Consider the following 8,830-nt stretch of genomic DNA (forward strand, 5'->3'; position numbering starts at 1 on the left):
ATAATCGGAACAATTGGAACAACAATAATAATAGAGGTTCTTCAAATCAAAATGCGTCCAATTCGAATGTTAGAGGTAATAGGGCTTCCCAAGACAACCACTATGCACAAGCACCACATAGTAGGTCTAGCTTAGAGGAAATGTTGGAAAATCAAACTAAAATGTTCAATTCTTTCATGGCCTCAAGTGAAAAGAAATTTAGTGAAGTGATGACCCATAATAAAATGCTAGAGACACAAATTTCACAATTGGCCAATGCTTTGAAGGAAGGGACTAGCACTTCTAAACTACCACCCCAAGGACTAGATCCTAAGAGGCCTGTAAATGTTATATCAACAAGGAGTGGTAAAGTTTTGGAAGAAAGTGTTCCTAAAAAAAGCAACGAGAGAATGAACATGAGTGAGCCTCCCTTTAAAAGTGATTTTAAACAAGAGAGAGAGCAAAACCATGAGAATGAAAAGGAGAAAGAATGTGAGAAAGAAAAAGATTTTGAAAAAGAGAGTGAAGAGAGAAGAGAAAAAGAGAGTGAAAAAGAAACCAAACAATTGCAAAGACTTCCATATCCCCATAAATTTGTGAGACACAAATTAGATGTGCAATTCGGAAAATTCCTTGAAACACTGAAGCAAATTCACCTTTCAATCCCTTTTACCGATGCTATCAAGCAAATGCCTAACTATGCTAGGTTTTTAAAAGACATTTTGAGTGGAAGGAGAAAGTGTGATGTGGTGGAAACGGTGAGTCTCACCGAGAATTGTAGTGCAATTATCATGAACAAGATGCCACCCAAATTAAAAGACCCCGGTAACTTTTCTATCCCATGTGCAATATACAGGATGCAAATTGATAATGCTTTGTGTGACCTAGGGGCTAGTGTTAGCCTAATGCCATACTCGGTATACCAAAGACTTGGGATAGGGGAACTTCTACCCACCAACATCACCCTACAATTGGCCGATCGCTCTATTAAATTCCCAAAGGGTAAGGTAGAGGATGTTCCTCTAAGGGTGGGGAAGTTTGTAATCCCGGTGGATTTTGTTGTGTTAGAGATGGATGAAGATATTAACATTCCAATAATTCTAGGAAGACCTTTTCTTGCTACTTCGGGAGCTTTAATAGATGTTCAAAGTGCTAAAATTTCACTAAAAGTAGGAGATGAGGTAATAGAATTTGATTTGAATGAGAGCATGAAATATCCAAGCTCTAGTCTTGATAATTGCATGATGATTGATACTATTGATTCTATTGTAACTTCTATGCATGAGCACTTGCTCACCACTAACGATGCCCTTGAGAATGTCCTTTTGAACAAGGAAAAGATAGGTGACAAAAGCAAAGAGATGGCATTGTATGAAGAGATGCTTGAAGGAAGTACGGAACCAAGCAATGAGCAAGTGTGCATGGGAATCACAACACATGATGCATTAGAAGTAGCTACCTCAAGAGAAGGTAAGGGTGTTCCAATGGTAGAGTTGAAACCTCTACCATCACACCTAAGGTATGAGTTTTTGGGCCCCAATTCAACTTTTCCGGTTATTGTGAATTCTTCTTTGAACGAGTGCCAAACTCAAATGTTATGTGGTGTTTTGAGAGATCACCAAGGTGTTTTAGGCTATACCATAGATAACCTCAAAGGTATTAGCCCCGCTTTATGTATGCACCACATAACACTTGAGGAGGGTGCTAAGCCTTCCATTGAGAGGCAAAGGAAACTCAATCCTCAAATGGGGGAGGTGGTAAAGAAAGAAATCACCAAACTCCTTGATGCCGGCATCATCTTCCCCATTTCGAGTTCTAGATGGGTTTCCCCCGTTCATGTGGTCCCTAAAAAGGGAGGAATGACCGTAGTTGAAAATGAGAATGGTAATCTCATTTCAACTAGAACGGTGACTGGTTGGAGGATGTGCATAGACTATAGACGTCTAAATGCATCCACCAACAAGGATCATTTTCCTCTCCCTTTTATCGACCAAATGCTTGAAAGACTAACCAAGCACAAGTATTATTGCTTTCTTGATGGCTATTCGGGTTTCTTTCAAATCCCTATAAACCCGGATGACCAAGAGAAAACAACTTTTACTTGTCCCTATGGAACCTTTGCATACAGGAGGATGCCCTTCGGGCTTTGCAACGCACCGGCAACCTTCCAAAGATGCATGATGAGTATTTTTGGGGACATGCTTGAAGCCGAAATGGAAGTTTTCATGGATGATTTCTCGGTAGGGGGCTTTTCGTTCGAGGATTGTTTGTCCAACTTGGGCAAGTGCTTGACAAGATGTGAGAAGGTCAATTTGGTTTTGAATTGGGAGAAATGCCACTTTATGGTGGAAGAGGGAATTGTCCTTGGTCACAAGATTTCAAACAAAGGGATTGAGGTTGACAAGGCCAAAGTTGAAGTGATAGAGAAGCTTCCCCCACCAATCAATGTGAGAGGAGTAAGGTCATTTTTGGGGCATGCCGGGTTCTATAGGAGATTCATCAAGGATTTCTCACAAATTGCTAGACCCCTAAATGCTCTTCTTCAAAAAGATGCCATCTTTATTTTTGATGAAGAGTGTCTCCAAGCTTTCAACAAATTAAAGGAGGCTTTAATCTCAACTCCAATTGTGCAAGGGCCGAGATGGGATTTGCCATTTGAACTTATGTGCGATGCAAGTGATGTTGCGATTGGAGGAGTATTGGGGCAAAGGATAGAGAAGAGGCTTCACGTGATTTACTACATGTCTAAGACTTTGAATGAAGCTCAACGGAACTACACCACAACGGAGAAAGAGTTTCTTGCCGTGGTTCATGCTTTTGAGAAGTTTTGGAACTACCTCATTGGTTCCAAAACTATTGTTTATACCGATCACGCAGCCATTAGGTACCTTATTGCAAAGAAAGAATCCAAGCCACGTCTTCTTCGGTGGGTCCTATCTCTCCAACAATTTGATGTTGAAATCCGTGATAAAAAGGGGGCCGAGAATGTGGTTGCGGACCATCTTTCCCGACTAGAGAATGTGCAAGCTAGTGATGATGAAATCCCTATATGTGATGAATTGAGAGATGATATGCTTTACATCTTGAATGAAAAGGAGCTTCCTTGGTTCGCCGACTTGGTAAACTACTTGGCTTGTGGAGAATGCCCACCCAATTTCTCCAAGAATCAAAGGAAGAAGCTAAAAAGGGAAGCAAGACATTATGTATGGGATGATCCCATTCTCTACAAACGAGGAGTAGATGGTTTGCTCCGTAGGTGTGTCCCGGATGAACAAGTGCAAGGAGTGCTCAAGATGTGCCATTCCGATCCATGTGGAGGGCATATGGGAGCCAACAAAACTGCATTGAAAATCTTGCATAGCGGTTTGTGGTGGCCTCACATCTTCAAGGACACTTGGGGATTTGTGAAGACTTGTGACCGGTGTCAACGAACCGGCAACATATCCAAGCGCAATGAGATGCCCCAACAACCGATTCTTGAGCTTGAGGTATTTGATGTATGGGGTATGGATTTCATGGGGCCATTCCCAAATTCTCATGGGAATCAATACATCCTTGTGGCGGTCGACTATGTATCAAAATGGGTGGAAGCCATTGCCTCCCCAACTAATGACCACAAGGTTGTCATGAAGATGTTCAAAAAAGTCATATTTCCAAGATTCGGTATTCCAAGGGCGGTGGTGAGTGACAATGGTTCACATTTTGTTCATAGTGCTTTTCAAAAGATGCTAAGAAAGCACGGGGTCCACCAAAGATTCGGCCTTACCTATCATCCACAAACAAGTGGACAAGCGGAAGTGTCTAACCGTCAAATAAAGCTAATCCTCGAGAAGACGGTTGCTAAGAACAGGAAGGATTGGTCAGAAAAGCTTGATGACGCTCTATGGGCATATAGAACGGCGTACAAGACCCCAATAGGCACAACTCCATATCGTCTAGTGTATGGAAAATCTTGTCATCTACCGGTGGAGCTTGAGCACCGGACCCAATGGGCGATCAAGAAGATTAATTTCGACTTGGCTAGCGCGGGAGAGCAAAGATGGCTTGATTTGCATGAGCTTGAAGAGCTAAGGTTGGAAGCCTATGAGTGTGCTAGCAACTATAAGAATCGCACTAAGGATTGCCACGACCGGAACATTGAAAAGAAAGCATTTCTAAAAGGCGATAAGGTACTCCTCTACAATTCTAGGATGAAATTGTTTCCCGGGAAACTTTTATCAAGGTGGAGTGGACCTTTTGTTGTCAAGGAAGTGTTTCCTCATGGAGCCGTGGAAGTTTGGGATATGGACGGCAAGAGATCTTTCAAGGTCAATGGGCATCGCCTCAAGCTTTATTATGAGGATGCTCATGTTGGTTTGATTGAGTCAATGCAATGCAATCTCATCTCTTGAATGTGTGAAGTACGTCAAGCTAGTGACGTTAAAGAAGCGCTTCCGGGAGGCAACCCGAGTTTCTAACCCTCCTCTATTCTATTTGCTTGATGTTTTCTTTTCTTCTTTCACAACTTTGGATTGATGGTTTTGCGTGTATTTGGTTTGTGTTGGTATTCTTGTTTGTCTTGCCTTAAAAAGGAATGCATTTTCCATATACCTTAGGCATGATTGTGTTGTATTTTAGTGTGTCTTGAAGGGAAGTTTTGTGCAAATTTTCAGATAGAGGGATTTAGGGGTGTTCGACCAAACTGCAACAAGGTTCGGCCGAACTTTGCAAAAGTTTGACCGAACCACCCATGAGTTCGGCCGCTCCTCCCCTAGAACTCATAATGGGCTAAAAACTGTCGAATTCTGGAAAATCAAAGAGTTCGACCGAACTTTTCATAAGTTTGGTCGAACTCATGCTGGTCCGACCGAACCTTCAGAAAGTTCGGCCGCTCCTGTTCTGGAAATCAAATTAGGCTGAATTCTGGCAGTTTCTGGAAAATCCAAAAAGTTCGACCGAACTTTTAAAAAGTTTGGTCGAACTTATTATGGTCCGACCGAACCTCGTAAGGTCCGACCGAACCTTTTTCGATTTTGCCCAGATTTAATAGACTTGAGCCGCTGCTTTCTCACTCTTACTTCTTACATTCGGCTCTCCCTCTCCCTTTTCTTCTCCTTCTCACCCTAATACTCCATAGTCACCCCTCCTTCAACCTCAAATCTCCATAAAAATCACCCCTATCTTTTTCCCTCCTCACTTCATTTACATCCACTACTCAATTCCTAAAATCTCCCATAAAAATCACTCCTTGAATTTTCCCCAATTTCTAGGGTTTGAGTGACTTGAAACTTCTTGATTTCTACTTACTTCCAATCAATTGTGGTATGGTTATTCTAACTTTTGCAAGCTCATTTCTTCAATTTCTCTTTGTTTTACCATGTTTTACATGTTCAAGTATGATATGTGGTACAATTGATATTGTTAGTCATGGCTTGTTTGATTTAAATGGTTATTGGGATTTCCTTGTTGTAATTGGTTGGTTGTTGTTAGTAGAACTTGTTTCATGATGAATATGCATGTATGACTTGGGTTTTCATGATTTCAATTTGTTTGCTTGAATGTGTTAATCTTTCACTAGGTTGTTCATGCTACATTTTGATTGAGAAATTCTTGAGTTGGATGGAATTTTGTGACTATTACTCATTGTTCTCGGTTTGATTTCGATGAGTTTTGAGTGGATTTCATGAATTTTAGGGGACGTCATGCCCATTTTCGCCTAGGTTTTCTTAGGATTTGCATTCGATTGCCATAGGATTTTTAGCTCATGCCTTGGTTTATAAGTGTCCATTAATGCCTTGAATTGTATTGTTGCTACCGCCTACATCTATTTCACAACTCATGGCTTTTACTCTCATTGCACACACTTTTAATCTCGACGAGCTTCTTGTGCCCCCTTTTGGCTTGAATCTTCCTAATGTTAATTCTTGGCGATTTTTGTAGATTCACAATGCATCTTTTTGGCAAAAGCAAGTCCAAGAGGAAGAGGACGGGTGAATCTTCATCGTCAAATTTTCCTCCTCCACCCGGCATCTATGATCATGGCATCATCGCTCCAAACAAACACTTTTGGGATGTCTATAAAACCCTCATAGACCGTCCCATTCGATCTACAAGGTTCTTCTGCGGGAACACCTTAAGAAAGCTTGGCGTCATGGATGAAGTAGTCCGGCTCGCACAAAACTTTGGTTGGGGCGAGTTCATTGACCTCCACGCTCACACCTATGAGCGCGTCACATTGGAGTTCCTTGCTTCCCTCCGCAAGGAAGTCATTGAAGAAGATGATGAAGGGAATGAATCTCAAATTATTCTTCACTTTCGTATGTTCAACGAAGACCATTCCCTATCCGAGAGTGAGCTCAATGAGATCTTCCATTGGCAAGCAACCGGGATGCATCGGCCTTCCGATATGACCTCAATGTGTCGCATTCCCTATAATGAACAAGAATGGTGGCAGAGCATCTCCACCAAGCCCATCTTTCGCACTAACACCGCAAAGGTCAACAACATCATCCATATTGCTTTGAGATACTTTGCCCGGCTCCTTCAGTATGCCGTATTCTTCAAGGCAAACCTCGGCTCTATGGTGAAAGATGAGGTAGCTTGCCTTTTCTTGGCCGACAATCCTCAGCGTTTAAAGTTCAAATGCCCCACCACTTTTATCTCGAGATTGTTGGACACTCGAGATGGGCGGCTTGGTGATGAGATACACATGGGGGGCATGATCACCCTCATTGCCCTTTCTTTGAATGGTGGAGCTTACAAGGACCAAATTGATTTTCTCCCCCATGTGCTCCAAAACAAAGAAGAAGAGGTCGTCGGCTACCCTCCTTATGCTCTTTCTATTGTTGCTCTCCGCAACCAACGCTTCATCAACTACTCCACCCAGAATCGCAAATTTATCCTCTTGGTAGATAATGGAGAAGAATGGTGTGTCCTCCCGGATCCTCCTCACACTTCGGTAGACCCTTCCAACCCGCTAAGGTGGAAGATTGCGCGAAAATTCATCCCCGATGAATTAAGGAAAAAACAAGCCCGCGGTGCAATCCCTCACCCTCAACCAGTCTACCAAGTGGAGCATAATTTCCCCCCCCCTAGTGGGGGAGGTGAGACATCTTCTTCTTCTTCCTCTTCTCCTTTTGATATGAGTGCCCTGCGTAGTACCCTCGATGGTATTCGTTTTGATAATCAGGCTTCTATTGAACAATGGGGGTACTACGCAAGGATGAACTATGATAGTCTTGTGCAAGCGGGCGTTCAAACGCCCTATGTTAACTATCCCTACCACCCGCCTCAAGAGGGCCCAGTTCCACATTGGGACACCTATGACCCTAACAACCCCTCCCCCAACACCTATGCTTATTGGGAAGGTCCTATCGACCCATCCCAACGTGTTGGTACCCCACCATACAACCCTTATCGGCCGGGTGGGTGCGACTACGCCTATGATCCGGCAAGTCCATCAACCCCGAGTCCTTTTGATGGTGGTTGGGGTACCCAAGGGTGGCCCTATGAGCACTTTAACCAACCTTTCCATCCATCCATGGATCGCCCGGGGTTTGATTTCATGAACCCCCCTCAGGAACGGGAGGATAGAAACCCCCAATGAGGGTTCTCTCCCTCCATTTCCCCCCCCCGGACTTTCATACCTATTCCTTTTGCTCGAGACGTGCAAAAGACTAGCGTGGGGGAGGATGTTCCTTTTGGTTGAAGTGTACATAGGAGGGTAGTGTGGTAGGATGGTAGCTTGTGCATATGGAGAACCATCGCGGATAATGAATTTATTGTAGTTAGAGATGATTTTTGGTTGGTAATATTCTTATGATGATGATGTTAAAAAAAAAAAAAAAAAAAAAAATATTTTTTGTTTTTCCCTCTTCTCTCTTGATCCCAAAATCCAAATCCCAAAATCCAAATTTTGTAGATAGCTTTTTGTCAATCTTTTTCTTTTGTTTATAATTCTAGTCTTTTCCTTTTGTTCACTAACTTTTCTTTGTATAGTTGTAGTGTTTCTTTTCTTTTGGCTCACTTTCCTTGTAGCTTGAAAACGGAAGCACAAAATGATGGGATAAGGAGCAACTCAAGCTCCGGAAACCTTAGTGAGATCGCAATTTTGCCTTGTGTTCTATTTCAAGCAGCATTTGGTGAGATCTTTCCCTACTTTCCTTTATTCTTCTTTGTGTGCATAGTTAGTTTAGACTAGAATGGAGTTGATTGTTCGAGGTTGTTTGCATTTGATTCCACGGAATCTGGTGATCGTTGGTATTGATGCCGAACGATCTTTGTTTGTCGATTGAGAATTATATGTTTACTAGCCTCTTATCTCTCTTGTACTCCTTGCTTAAAAAAAAAAAAAAAAAAAAAAAAAAAAAAAAAAAAAAAAAAATTTCGAAAATGTGAAAAAAAAAAAAAAATGAAAAAGATTTTCCTTTTTATTCATGGCAAACCACGAAAAGCTTAGTTGTTTCATTTTCATTTCGAGCATAATAATGTTGACTCGTGTGTTTGGATGCTTTGCTTCTTGAGTGTTATAAGTTTGCATGCTTCGGGATTGCCATTGGTTGACTCTGGGACATGTTCATGCTAAGGTAGTTGTTCTAGAACTCGTTAGGCCCATCGAACCCAAATTCACTTGTTTGTGGTAAGAAGGTGTTGCTCTCATTAGGGGATTTGAAGCCCTAGAGATGGTTTTTGTAACCCGATGTGAGCTTTATTGTTCAAGCCTCCAACATTACTTGTATGAGCGGCGTAGGATCCTCACCAAGGCATGCTTAGATCTAGAACTTGGCGTCTGGCTCCCGAGATCGAGACCGAACTAACCTACAAATGACAAAGGCATTCTTCCTTCGGTGACTATTTTGGGTTGCATTTGCCC

This window comes from Chenopodium quinoa, unplaced genomic scaffold (genome assembly GCF_001683475.1).
Source record: "Chenopodium quinoa cultivar QQ74 unplaced genomic scaffold, ASM168347v1, whole genome shotgun sequence".
NCBI classification, from domain to species: Eukaryota; Viridiplantae; Streptophyta; class Magnoliopsida; order Caryophyllales; family Amaranthaceae; genus Chenopodium; species Chenopodium quinoa.